Source organism: Equus asinus, chromosome 6, assembly GCF_041296235.1.
Source record: "Equus asinus isolate D_3611 breed Donkey chromosome 6, EquAss-T2T_v2, whole genome shotgun sequence".
Taxonomy (NCBI): domain Eukaryota; kingdom Metazoa; phylum Chordata; class Mammalia; order Perissodactyla; family Equidae; genus Equus; species Equus asinus.
In genome coordinates this window covers 82,545,441-82,560,122 of record NC_091795.1, presented here as the reverse complement: position 1 = coordinate 82,560,122, position 14,682 = coordinate 82,545,441, and the positions used below count along the sequence as shown (strand labels likewise).

Below are 14,682 nucleotides of genomic sequence, written 5' to 3'. Positions count from 1 at the left end.
GGGAGGGGAAGAGTTCGGGCCTCCTTTCCCACACTTCGTTAGGACGCCGGCCGGGGCGGGACCGCGGCAGCCCGCCCTCGAGCCGGCGGCCGGCAGAGGGCGCGGGGCGGCTCCTCGCTCTGCGGCCCGGCGGGCGAGGGGCGCGCTGCCCCGGACGCGCCGTCGGAGGCCGCGGCTGCGGGTCGCGGCGGCCGGGCGGGGCCCGGGCCCGCAGGGGCAGCGCGGCAGGCGGGGCGGGGCGGGGCGGGGCCGGGCGGCCGGGAGCAGGCGGGGCGGGGCGGGGCGGGGCGCGGAGGGGGCGGGTCCGCGAGCAGGGGGCGGTGGCGGCGGCGGCGGCGGAGGAGGAGAACATGGCGGCCGCGGAGAGCGGCTGAAATGCCTGTTCTTCGGGCCAGGCGAGCGGGAGTCTGACGCGATTCGCCGAGCTCTCCCCTCAGACGGCTGGACCGCGGCCTCGAGCGCTCGGCCGCCCTGCTCCCTGCTGCTCCCTCGAGGGGAGCCTGCGCTGGGCTCGTTCTGCATCCCCCTGCGGGGGGACCCCTGCTGCGGAGGAGGGGGCCGGAGAGCCGCGGCGGCGGCGGGCTCCGGCCCGAGGAGCGGCGGAGGCCGCGGCGGCGCCGCCACGGTCGCGAGCGAGCGCGGCGCCCGTCAGCGCGGCCCAGAGGCGGCGGCGGCAGGTGAGTGGCGGGCGGCGGGCGCCGAGCCTCCCAGTGGGTGCAGCTGTCACGAGCCGCGCGGCCGCCGAGGCCCTAGGGGGCGGGGAGCAGCTGGCGCCCCTCCGCCCCCCGCTCCCTTTCTCTCGGTGCCGCTCCCTCCCACTTTCCCCGAGTTCTCCCTCGGCCTCGCGCGGCTGGAGGGGGCGTAGGTCGCAGCTGTCACGGGCACCAGCTGGGGGCTGCGCCCGCCGAGGGGAAGAGCTGCAGCGGCGACTTCTCTGTCCCCTTTCCCGGTTGCCCTAGTTAGCGCGGACAGGGCGAGCATCCGCGGAGGGGGCGCGAGGCTCGCGGCCGCCCGCCCGGCGTGGGGAGCGGCGCCCCGAGCCCTCCTGCGCTCCCCGCCGCCGAGAGGGGGAGCCGGAAGTCGGCGCGGGCGCCCCTCGGCCCGGCGAGCGCGGTGACCTTGGCCAGCCGGGTAACCTTTCCGAGTCTCGCTTGCCCGGACTGCGAAATGGGGATGACCGCGGCGAGCCTTTCCGTAAGCGCGGCCTTCGACGGCGCTTCTCGTTACCCCGGCGCACTTGCTTTCTCCTCCCGACAGGGGATTTCGGAGGTAGAAATGGGATGGATAAGTGAGATTTTAATGGTCTGGCTAGGGTTTGGTCCCCTTCCTGGGATTCTGCTGAAAGGACCTAGGAAGGGTAGCAGACGTGCTGGCTGGAGGATTGGGAGGTGGGATTGGTTAATGGTCAGCGACAAAACTCGAGCGGCTCTCTGGCCTCTTGCAAGAGAAATGGAGAAACCGGACACCGGGGTCCCTAGTCCTTACTACCTAGCTGTGGGGTTTTGTTTTTTGTTTTTCAAACGGTCACTCCCATGGGCTAGACACTGCCTCTGCTGACAATGTTAGAGGGAGACGGAGGGTTTGACAATAAAGCCTGTGTGTGTGACAAGGACAGTCCACGGTGCCGTGGCTGCGGAGTTTGGCGGGGAGGAAAACTTTAAGCTGAAGGATCTTTTAGCGTTTCATGCTTGGGTCTCCTCGTTCATTGTAGAGGCGTTGAAGAGGCAGGTGTCCTTGTGGAGAAGGTGACATTTTTTCTTTTGAGACGGTGAATTTTTAATGTCGAGTATGATGATGGGGAATGAAGGGTTCTTGAGTGAATTGCAGTCCCAGCACCGATGCCAAGAGTAATCTCTGTGGCGATGATTTGTGAGGGCTGAGGCTTGCACTTCAGTGATTAAGAAATCTTCAAGTGTCTGTGTGAAACGTTGCTGCGATGAAGCTGGGATTACACTGTACTGTAGAAGGGATGGATTTCAGGGGTTAAATTTGTTTGAGGTTTGTCTCTTCTGGAATTGGTTGGAGGTTAGTCTCAAAAAAAAAAAAAAAAAAAGACTCTGGCCAAAGGGGCCTCTCAGCCTGTTTCACAGAAGCTATGATGTAGTAGGAAGGGGGTCAGGTTTCTTCATGTTGAGAATAATGTGAAAAGAAAGTATTTGCTTGGGTCTTTTGGCTCTTTAACTAGAAATAGTTTTGGGTTAAAGGTACCAGTGGGGTTTGATTCAGCTTAGTATTAACATGGGCGTTCCTTGTACTCTTTCTCACAAACTAGATACAGCTGGAAGCATTTCTATTTTATCTCCTGTACGTTGTGAAAAGATCTAATTTGATTTTCTGAACTAGCCTCTGAAATGTTTTCCCTCCATTTCTTCTTCAGACTTTATGCGTTGGGAACAGTAGATCAAAAAGGGGGCCTGATTAGAGAATACATGGTTTGGAGAGAAAATGCATGGGTGTTGCTTCTGAGAACAGGTGTTTGGTTTGATTTTTGTAGACATTTGCACTGCTTCTTTATTACACTTGTTTAACTCACAATGAAGTTCGACTTTTAAGGTGCAAAACTTGAATCTTACATAGTTTAAAGTTAATCTCTTCCTCATTTCTTTCTGAGAAAATCTGTAGGATTGTGTCTATTAAATTGCTTTTTGTGGTTTAAGCCAAGGGAGTATTTTAGATCTGCATTTTTGGGTAAGTGGTTTTATCGGAAAAAAGTGCTTGATGGGACTAATGGTGATTGTTCCACTTAAACTGGGATTATATAGACAATGCATTTTCCTCCCTCTTTCTGCCAACATTTGTTTTTCTTTCTCCCTCAATTCCAGGGTTTCATTTCTAGAAATCTGGGCTGGAAACAGAAGCAGCAGTTTGTATAATCCCAAGAATTCGCTTATGCCAGGAAGCTGTAAGGGTAGCCTGAAGTGGGTGTGATATAAAGATACTGCTACTATTTAAGACATTTAACTGTTGAGGGACTCTAGGGTTGAACTTTAATTTTTGTTGAATTTCCTGTTTTCTGTGTATGTGTTAATCTTTTTGGTGGGCAGAGGATAGGGTTGCTATGGTGCTGACTGGTATATATTATGAAAGTGCTGGCAAAATTTCACACTTTTACTCTATAGTGAAGGGTGGTAAACAAGCCTAAATAATTTAAAGATGTTGTTCCCAGGATGGAATGTTCTCTGCATGTACTCTTGATCCTGCTAATCCAGTGATCCGTCTTCCCCAGGACTAAATGTTGAGTAAGTGGTGAGGGTGCTGTAGAGGTGCTGAAAGGTGGAGTGGGGAAGAGAGGATATTAGGCATTCCTTAAAAATCTTTTCTCTGCTGGACTGTATATCAGAATATGATTTATAATTGTTTTTTAAAGGACATTTTAGCCCTTGTTTCTCTGTTGTCCATTTCACATAGCTTCTCTTAGACACTACCTCTACTGCTTACTTTAGTTTGTCTTTTTTGCGCTATCCCCCAAGGGCTGTACATTGTTTGAATATGTTGCATATCTGTGGAGTTGGTTGGCCCTAAACCGTATGAACAACATAGCTTTCATTTTAGCGCATGTACGGGAGGTCAATACAGGCACACACCACTGAATACAATCCCCTAAGTTGTGGGGCATAGGAGATCCCCAGGATGCTCGTTATTGTCTTGGCAGTGATTTTTGCCTTCTACATGTGATAATTACAGGAATTCTCAGAGGGCCATCAGCTCCTTTCCTGGCAGAGGTCCAAAAACATGTGGTGGGCTCCTTTTTACATTACCTGCAGATATCTGGCGCAGAGGGGAATGTGGGATAGAGTGAAATACATGTGTTTCAGGAGTTGAATGACAGCACCGTGTCCAGCCTGGGCTGTAGAGATGTACAGATTTCTCCCCACCTTGTTCAGCTTTGCTTCTCATTTGGATAGACTAGACTGTAGGAAAGGACTCCTTTATTGCTTTTCTCCCAGGTTAACCAGTAGCTTAACTCTTGGTCATTTGTCACTGAGGATGGGCCCCGTGGTCTCTGACCTTTTTTCTTACTGTTGGGGGTGAGGTCCAGTCGTTTCAAGTCTTCCCTTATCCCTTCTTTATATTTTAGTTAGACTTTCTGGCTTTCTCTCAACATATGTGGTCAGAGGTCATAAAATGGCATAATGACAACTGGGTACCATTCTTGGTTGCTTAGTTTAAGAAGGAGGTGCAGGGGCCAGCCCAGTGGCACAGCGGTTAAGTGTGCATATTCCGCTTCCGTGGCCTGGGATTCACTGGTTCGGATCCCAGGTGTGGACATGACACTGCTTAGCAAGCCATGCTGTGGTAGGCGTCTCACATATAAAGTAGAGGAAGATGGGCACGGATGTTAGCTCAGGGCCAGTCTTCCTCAGCAAAAAGAGGAGGATTGGCAGCAGATGTTAGCTCAGGGTTAATCTTCCTCAAAAAAAAAAAAATAAAAAAATAAATAAAAATAATGCAAAGAGAATACCTTAAAAAAAAAAGGTGCAAGTTTTTTCCTATAGTTTAGTTCTGGACAATATTTTGTGGGAGCACAGTATTTGGATTAATATAGAGTAGAGAAATGATTATTTTATATTTCTGCAGGATTCAATAAGGTTGAATGAGAGAAATTATTACAAAACACTGACACCAACATATAAGTCCAATTCTAGAAGTGCAAGTAGAGTGGGTTGTTGTTTCCATGCTTCCTCCCCCATACCCCCATCTGCAACAGTATTTTTGAGGCTCCTTGAAGTGACAGGCTTTAGAAAAGCTTAGTATAGTTATATCTTGAAGATAAATAGCTTATGCCAAAACAGAAGCTATAGTCACTTGAGGAGTTGTGGAAGACTTGAGATTAATCAGTCTAGTCATGCTCATCTTAGATATATTTTGATCTAATCTTGCTTTGTGAATAAGTTTCAGTGTGGAGGGTGGGAAGTTTGGCTTTACTGAGACATCTTGGACCAGACCATTGGGAACAAAGACAGACCAGACTGATAACAATAGGTGCAAGCACAGAGGCGAAGTGCACCTATTAACAGGACCGGAATTCTAATAACACTGGATTATCCAGTGTTTCCAGAGTGATATTTCATTTTTGCCCTCCTGGCTTGTAATTTTGAGACATTTTTTAAGCTGCTTTTGGAACTGGAGGCTCGACTTCAGACAGAGGATGGTGTCCTGGCTCTTCCAGGCACTTAGTAGATTTAACCTTGGGCTACTTATTTAACCACACTAAACTTCAGGTTTTCGTGTTTAAAATTGGAATAATGTACTTATCCTCATATTGTCGTGATCTTTAAATTAACTTATTATATTAAATGACAAGATATGTCTAGCATAATGATTGGCACATAGAAAAACTTTTGTAATGTTTTCTTGTACTTCCATAACCTAAACACATCACTAATCCCTCACCAAATTCTCTGATTCTTGTCTTTGCAATTTCTTGGATTTCCCCTGTTATTTCTGGTTCTACAGTCTGGTCTTCCTGTCATTTTGCACACGGAGTAATGAGGGTCACATCAACCCTGTGGGCCTGAGTTTCTCTATCATTAAATGAGCACTTTGATTTCACATTTCTTGTGCTAAAATTCTATGATTTGTAGGTTTATAGCTGTTTGCCTGCTTGCATTTGCCTCTCTAATTCATCCTGCATATGTGTGCTGAAAGAATTCCTTTCTAAAATGTTTTTTGATGTTATTGTTTTTAGTGGAGATTCTTTGTGGACAGATTTATCAAATGTAAATCATTTAAACTGTTCTTGAATTTCTCAGTCCAGAAAATTTGCTGCAGATGGCATATGCAGAAATTCTTTGTAAGCTGTAAAGTGCCATACAAGTGAGGAAAGTATTATAATCACCTGTAGATGTCTTGCTTCTTTGATTTTACATTTCATTTTCTTTATTTAAATTGTATTTCTTTTATCTCTTGACCTTCAAAAACAGGGTCAAAGCTGGTATGTTCTCGGGGCCGGCCCGGTGGTGCAACAGTTAAGTTCACACGTTCCGCTTCTTGGCGGCCCAGGGTTCGCCGGTTTGGATCCCGGGTGCGGACATGGCACCGCTTGGCAAAAGCCATGCTGTGGCAGGCGTCCCACATATAAAGTAGAGGAAGATGGGCACGGATGTTAGCTCAGGGCCAGTCTTCCTCAGCAAAAAGAGGAGGATTGGCAGCAGATATTAGCTCAGGGCTAATCTTCCTCAAAAAAACAAAAAAAAACTGGTATGTTCTCTAGAAAGCTTGATTTTTATCACTCCCTTAGCATCAATTACTCAGTTTGTTCTATATAATAAATTTCTTTTTTCCTTTCTTTTTTTTTTTGAAAGAGATTCTGTTTTTAGTCTATATTGAATTGATTTTCCTAATTAGATTGGAAAATCCTTGAGATGGCATGAACCACAACATTTAGAATAAAGAGGCTTTAATGGTAATTTAGGCTAGCCTCTTTAATATTACAGATGAGAAGACTAAGGCTGGGAAAATATAGTCCTTTTTCATGGTTCACGTATTCAGTGGCATTACTTGGGCAAGAACCCAGGTATTTGGCTTCCAGGCTTTTTTTATGAGAGTTACTTTTTGTATTTGACAGTTATTACGAAAAGACTTTAAATTTTACGACTTCTAGTAAGCTTTTGAGTAATGTGTAAGCTAGGCGGAAAGGAATATTTTTATTTTTTGGTCAAAAATTGGCTGTCAAATATTGTAACAAGGTATTAATCAGGAATTAATTAAGGTGGCTCTCTCAAAAACTACAAAAGTGCCTGGAGAGCAATGTCTGCTTTTCTAGTATGGCCCTCATTCAGAGTCAGCAAATATTTATTGAAGGCTGTCTCTGAGGCACACTGCACTCAAGTACTGTGCTTGCTCTACATATTACGTTTTATAAATGAGGAAACAGGGCTCAGGGAGGCTAAGTGGCTGCTGTAAGATTGCACAGCTTGTAGGTGTTAGGGGTGACATTTGAGTCCAGGTCTTCTGACCTGAAATCACAAGTGTACCTTTAAATTGGATTCTTTCCAAGCATGTTCACCACATTTGGCCACCTCGTAGCCCTCTTTTCCTTTCTGGACTCTCTTTCTGTTCTGTACGTGTGCAGTGGAGTCTTCTGAAATCTCCTTGCTTTCTGTTGACCCAGGAGCCATATATACTAGTTACTTGATGAAAGTGTCACTTTAAGATTTTTGTGCTGTTTCTGATCTCACCTTTGTACTTTAGTAATGTTGATTCTTTGGTGCTTCTGTCTAGGTAAGCTTATCTTTGAATAGTTGGTTTTGGATTCTTAGCAATAACGTTCTGCCTCTCAGGTTTTGTTAGTATTTAAATAGCTCAAGCAGAGAGTATTTTTTTTTCACTGGAAATAAATTGCTTGGTCATTCTCTTATGTTTCCACTTGTACTTTGAATGGTTGATTTTATTCTGATAAATTTAATATATTACATCTTAAATTTTTAGTTTGTTTATATGGTTAAAATATTTATGTGCTTTTGTTGTCAAGCATAGATTTGATTGTTTAACAGAAGATGTTCTGTTGTGAGTGTATGTGTGTATATATAAAGATATCACACCGCATTTGACTAGATAGTTGAAGGATGAAATGTCCTTGCTTTTTGAATGCACCTATATGTGTAATACTGGCTTTACTTTGGTGAGTTTGTTTGGAGGAAACCAGGGCAAAGTTACTTGTTCTGCAAAGTCTAAGTCATACCTCCCTCTCCATTCCAGATTGTACAGGAAGTCTGTAATTGAATTTCTAACAAGCCACTCAGTCATTCATTAAAGATATAGTTACATGAGTACCTACTTTGTTCAAGGTGCGCTGTTGTTAAAAAGATAAGGGAAATTAAGTGATAAGATATAGATCCTCTTCTTCAGGAGATTATGACCTAAGAGAGGTGGTAAGACAAACACACAAATACTTGTGATACTAATTGAGTGTGATGAGTGCTGTGAGAGAGGTACTGAAATAGTGCTTTGAGGATTCAGGAGAGGGAGCAATTACTTTCATTTGAGAGGGCTCAGGGCAAGTTTCATGGAGGGCTTGCTGGTAAACAAGAACGTTGAAGGCAGGGGATGGTTTCTCTATGAGTGAGGGTGAGGAGAGCAGTAGACTCAGGAAGATTAAATAGCAAAGATGAAAGTGCAGAAAAGCTAGGGGTTATTTAGGGAGTAATGAAGGGGGAAAGTGCAAGGAGGAGTGTGGCACCAGCTGAAGTGGCAGAGGGAACCAGATGTTCTACGTGCACTATCAAGACACTAAGGGATTTTAGTGGAAGGAGGTGGTGGGGAGCAGTGAAGTATGAAGATCTGGATGAAAATGAGAAATGTCAGTTTTCCAAATTTACGTGGATCTTTTTTTGGCAGGTTTTACACCCCAAATTTTATATTTTCATGGTTTTTGAAATGATTCCATATGTAAGGCTTACCACACTGGGAACTTATTCACTCATTTTTATGTATATTTGAGAACAGACTGTGTTTTTTTGGTGGAAGTTAGTGCAAAATCTTTTTCGCTAGCTAACACTTTTTTTTTTTTTTAAAGCAGTAGTTATTTTTTTAAACAGTGTATTATCATTTGGCATTCTTAAGATGATGCAGTGGACTTGTTTTCTAAGTGTAAAAGTGGTGTCTCCTTGTACAAATATATCTCACTTATAGTGAGATTGGTCATGCAAGTTAAAAGCCCCTGGCTCTCAATATAGTTCGTGATTTATTTTACTGATTTATTTATGCCCTACCATGTTCCAAAAAGGATTTAAGGCAGGATATGTCATGAAGAGTCTTGGACCTTGTTCCAGCCCCGTCTATTATTTGAACCGCTAGCCGACATTACACTGAGGGAACAGTATTGAAGACAACTGGTGACACAGAATGTGTTGCAGTTGTGTCTTTTGCCAAACTGTTAGTAGTTCAGAGATGGATACAGTATAATTAGAGTACCTTTAAAGATAACTCCTTTAAACTTTGATAGCATGCAAGAGAAGTTGGTGGGAAGGCACTGATAGAGAGCTTTGACCCTTGGGAGCTCAGGCACATTTAGAGCAGTGGTCCCTACAGTAGGGTTTACATAAAATTATCTGGGAAATGGGAGAAATATTAGCGGTCTGTAAGGAAGTTTCTTTACTTTCAGTCTGTTGTGAGGTTTTACAGTTTAGAGGGGCCTGAGTAATTGGATTTTTAAATTTACCATTTTAAACGGTAGACTTTAACATACTTTGTATTGCAGTAGGGAGTCGCCATGCAGATCTTCTGTATATTTCATAGAAGTTAACTGGTCATCTTGAGGCAAAGGATTTAAGAATTGTCTAACTTAGAGATGACTTACTCATTTTTCTTTCACAAAAACCAAATGTCCCAATTTGCTGACATTTTCTGTGACAAGTGCCTGTGAGTAGCATGCTACCTAGCAGATATTTATGAAAAATAAACACACTTACTTAATCTCTCCCTTTGGGATGATGATAAGTTCTTAACAGTGACTCCAAAAGTAACTACTTTCAAAATAAAATAAAATTCAGTGCTATGGAGATAAGTTATTGAAAATGGATATTTGAGTTATTTCCATCATTGTTGGATTTAATTGCTGAAAATGATGTATGTTAACTTTAAGAACGTTTTTATACGTGCACTTAAACTTGGAAACAGAATTTTCTAGCGTGTATAAAAACCTTGTAAAAGAAATGTTTTAGTGGTTTTGAGCCCATCTGCTGAAAATACAAAAAGGCAGTACCATCTGATTAGTTAGTAAGAACAACTGATTGTCATCAGGAAATATGGAAATGCACTAGCTGAATTTTAGCAAAAACCTTTGCATAAATGGTGAATGGGGTTGAAAATTGAACATCATGTTTTATTCAGTGTGTAAGTGATGCAGTTCTTCCTTTTATTTTACTCATCTTTGTAAAGTATGTTTTCTGGCTGTGATAGCCATTTAAACCAGTAAAATGGTTATTTATTATAAAAATGAACTGAATTTAGAACCAGGCTTTCAAGTTGCTGTATTACAAAAAATCTGAAAGCGAAATTAAAAAATAATAAACCATGTTCAATCACATTTCTCTCACCAAAAATAGTGGTATTGTGGTATTAATAACAGTATTTATTAGAAAGAGCATAAAGCTGTGTTGTCAATAAGTAAAATGCTTAAAAATTGCTTATTTTATTATAATGTCATTCTTTTAAATGCTTAAAAATTGCTTATTTTATTATAATGTCATTCTTTTAAATTTCCATTTTTTGTATACTTTACAAGGTACATAGTTTATTGGTCTAGTGTGCAGTGTGTATAAATTATAAATAAATATACATATATAGCTTCCTATTCAGAAACTTTTTAACTGTGGGATCTATGCTAAAAATGGTTGTGTTTTATAGCAAGCATTTTTACCTAAGGACCCTTGGGAGTTCATGGATTAAGAGTCTACATAGGCTTTGGGGGTTTTTGAACACTCTGAAATTATTTGCAAAATTTTGTGAGTTTAGGCATATTTCTTTGGGAAGAGGGTTTATAGCTTTTACCAAATTCCTAAATGGGTCCATGACTTCCCCAAAGGTTAAGAACTTCTGTTGTTAAGGACTGGGACCTTAATAACTCCATTCATCCGGTCTTACCCTCTTGCCAAGTTGAATGGATGTATCTAATGTCATCCCTCAAACCTGCAGGATGACTGGATTTGCAGTCTGTTTTTCCATTTTGCAATAGATGTGATTGTAATGCCTTTGGCCTTTATGGATGTTTGAGTTCTATCTATTTGTTGCACAACTACCTAAGCTTAGTCACTTGTCTGCTTTTATATATCATTTCCCACCTGTCTCCCCAACACCCCCAGAAAAGGGTGTACCTTTTGTATGAGTGTGGAGATGGGAATACATATATGCATAGAAGAGCCCAGTATCAATTCAAGTTTGGGGAAACCCTGCTGGGTAGGCTGGAATTCACAGTTGCTGTGCTTTTAACCTTTTTCTCGCATCTGAATCTCAGCTTTCTAGAGTCCTTAGGGTCTGATTTGACGTATGCTAAAAACACTTTCCATGTTCTATCAGCTCCTGAGATCTGTTCTTTTTTCTCTTCACTGTCTTCGTTCTAATTTAGGCGTAATTATTATGATAGTATCCAAAGTGGTCTCATTGTCCCCAGTGAATTCCTTCTTCACTCTGTCCTAAATTTTGTTTTGGAATGATCATCCTAATTTTTATTTTCATTGCGGTACTTTGCTTAAAAACCTTCAATGGCTCCTCATTACTGTCAAGATAAACTTTTTCCTTAGTCTGTCATGTAAAGCTTTCCAGTATCTGGCACCAACCTACTTTTCTTGTCTCAGTTCCCACTAGTTTCCCCCAATGAACTGTTCAAAATAAAATTGTCCCTTTACTATCCCCTAAACATCCCTTGGGCTTCTCAATTTCCATCCTATTATATATTCCTTTCTTTGGAATATTCTCCCTTAGCCTAGTCTGTATCTCTTAAAGTTCTACCTATCCTTTAAAACTCAGCTCAGATTCTACCTTGCTTGTTAGGTGTTCAGACTATAAAATTTGAAAGCAATCTCTTCCTTCAATGGATTCTTCTAATATTTATTTTCCTTGTTATTCACTTGACACTTTATACTGCCTTGTACTGTGTGGAATTTTTTGTTTTCATGGTTTCCTATCTTCCAAATTAGGGTATGAGAATGGGAGAAGAGGATCATATTTTATATTTTGTCCTCTGCTATGTCTTACACATGTAGGTATTAAAATATTTGGCAAATCACTTTGATTAAATCATAATGCTGCTTATTAATGTACTTAGAGAACTAGACCTTTTTTGTATGTGTACCTGGAATACTCATACATAATATCTGGGGATTCTCTTCACTGGTTTTAGGGTATTTGAGAAGCTGAATTGGAAATCAGATATTGCTCAGGGAGCGTATAGTCCTACAGCATGAGAAGTTGGCTGTTAAGAGCTATGTTCACAAGTTTGGGGTAGCCTGGTGACTCATTGTTCTCCAGTGTTGAGCTCTACCTGCCATGGATAACGGAAAGACTTGTGCTCCTCCCTCTCTCTGCTTAGCTGTGCTGGAGACACAAATTCCTAATGTTTGAGGATTACTGCACTTCTGTTTTATTTTTCAACATGTTCTTCTCGTGTAGAATGTATCTAAAAATGTAAAAAATACATTTTTATTGAATACTTGTTTGAATGATAATTTAGGGGAAACATAAGGTTATTATATCTTAGGGTTCCTGCCCTTCAAGGAGATTATAATCCCTATAGGGAGTCTCATTTTATTTAAATACCTGAATTAGAAAATAGTATAAAAGATGTCATATTGGAGTTTATAACTAATATTGTTAGTTCCTAACTGAGATATGTGGAAACTCCTCTAGCACCTATTTTTAGCACTCACTTGAAATTTATTTATTGTCATGTATACTTGTTTCTGTTTTTACATGTGTCCTTTCCTACCAGCCACATTGTAAATTATGGAGGGTAGAGGTCAGCCAGTATCACAATGCTTTCATAGTGCTTTACCCACAGTATACATACTTAAGTGTGTTACCGCTGCTGCCAGAAGCCTAGCATGGTCTGGGTAGGCTTACTGGAGGAAGTGGAATTTGAATTAGATTTGTAGGATTTGGAATGATACTTACTTATACCATGGTCCCATGGAACACAAATAAAGGATGCTGTAGTTAAAATAATAAAGTACATTTGGAACTTTGAATCTGGAACATGGAGCCTCCTTGGTTACTCTGCTTTTGGCCCTGAAGTGACTCACATCACTTCCTCTTATAGCCCATTGGCCAGAAGTAGTTGCAGGGCACTACTTAAGGGGCTAGGAAATGTGGGCAAGAAATGAATATTTGGTGAGCAGTAAATGTCTTTGCCTTACCATAGCAGAATTGGCTTTCTTTAGAGAGATGAATACTAGAATTCGTAGGCCCTGCTTGGAGTCATTGAAGTAACGAGGAATTGTTTTTGTGTGTCAGTCTAAATGGGATTTTTATTACTAAATTTATTTGTGAAAAGAATTTGTAGTGTTGAATGGTAGTCCTCGGGACAATTGAAGGAGAAATTTTACTAATGTCTCTACTTTCGGGGTAGGGCTTTCAGATGCTATTGGAGACCTTTTGTTGTCTGAGGATTTCATAAAATTTCTCCTTAGGGTCCCTGGAGGTCTTTTCTCTTCCTCTTATCAACATATTGCTAATTAATTAAAATCTGTTTTCTCCATTTTTTTGTTTGTCTTTTAATACTTGTTTTGATGAAGACTTTGGGTGGTGGTTAAAATGTTGATCAAGTATGAAGTACTAGGAAGTCCAGATCCTTATTTATACATGAGGCATATTTTTCTCCCAGTTTTATTCCTAAAGTCATCAACCCTGAACTTTTTAGACCGTAGGCTTTCTTTCTGACTGCATTCCAATAATTTTCTCCTTTTTAAATTAAATAAACCATATATATATATATATATTACATGACTATATTCTAATAACAAATTCAAAGTAGTGGAAATATATAGAGTTAAAAGGTGAAAATCTCTGTTGTGGATTATATGATAGCTGTTAATTTAGGCTAACACCCCCTAATCCACATTTCAGATGACAGTATCTTCTCTCTTGGGCAAGGGATGGGCATGTGACCTAGGTTTGGTCTGTCATAATGCTATAATCCTTTGGACGCAGTAATTGCTGCAGGTTAGCCATATGACCAAAGCAGGTTTAGAGCCCTTCCTTGAGATTGAAAAACAGATGGATGAGGGATAGGCTCATTCCCTTGGGGTTGCTAAGCTGAGTTGGAGTGTGCCTGGCCACATGAAGAAAACTTATCTGCCATAGGAAAGAATGAGGCCAACATACAGAGCTGCCTGAGACAGATAGACAGACTCATACACACACACTTACAAATGCACAATCACACACATTTTCACATGCTCTCATGTGTGAGCACGGGGAGTCATTGGAGCCTCTGGATCCGCTTGAATCTTAAATTAGATCCACCCTATATTTCCCAGTCAAATGAACTAATCAGTTCCCTAACTTGCTTGTGCTAGTTTAAGTTGGGTTTCTGTGTCTTGGAACTGATAGAGTCCTGAGTAATTCAGACTCTCCCAACCTCCGTTGGCATCTATCCCTAAACTCCTTCCCTCCCTCCCTCCCTCCCTCCTTCCCCCTCTACACAAAAAGAATCATACTTTTTAAATTGTTACAGGATTTTTAAACTTAATGTCATTGTAATCTTTTTGTGTCAGAACATGAAGGAGCCATTTTATCTTTGCATAAAATGCTGCATAGCATTACATTAGATGTATATTCCATAATTTATTTAACCATTTCTCTTTTGATGGACATTTAGATATCCAGATTTTTGCTGTTGCAAGTCATGTTTTGGTAAACATCCTAGTTTGTACTTGTTTTTGCATATGTATGAAAACATACCTATGGAGTTAATGGTTCTGCACATTTAAAAAATCGATGTCCTTTCAAAATGTTATCCCAGAGGCTGTATCAATTTACACTTCCACTAACAGTTTATGATAGGTGCCGCTTCCTTCCACCTTTATCAACTCTGGATAGTATCAGTCATTTCTATTTTGGACCTGTCTGATGGGTAAAAATGGTATTACAACATTGTTGTAATTTTCAATTCCCTGACTATTGATAAAGTTGATCGTCTTATCAGATGTTTATTGTATATTGGATTTTTTTCCCCTAAGGCTC

At 41.5% G+C, this 14,682-nt stretch overlaps 1 protein-coding gene across 2 annotated transcripts in view; it reads left to right on the top strand.

Annotated features, from left to right (window-relative positions):
• The first annotated feature begins 319 nt into the window (after positions 1-319).
• NCOA1 (nuclear receptor coactivator 1) overlaps positions 320-14,682 on the top strand; it is a 251,176-nt gene continuing 236,813 nt past the window's right edge. For both annotated transcript variants that reach the window (XM_070512516.1, XM_044772038.2), the window contains exon 1: positions 320-677. The gene's annotated coding sequence lies outside the window, so the exon portion shown is untranslated. The remainder of the gene's footprint in view (positions 678-14,682) is intronic.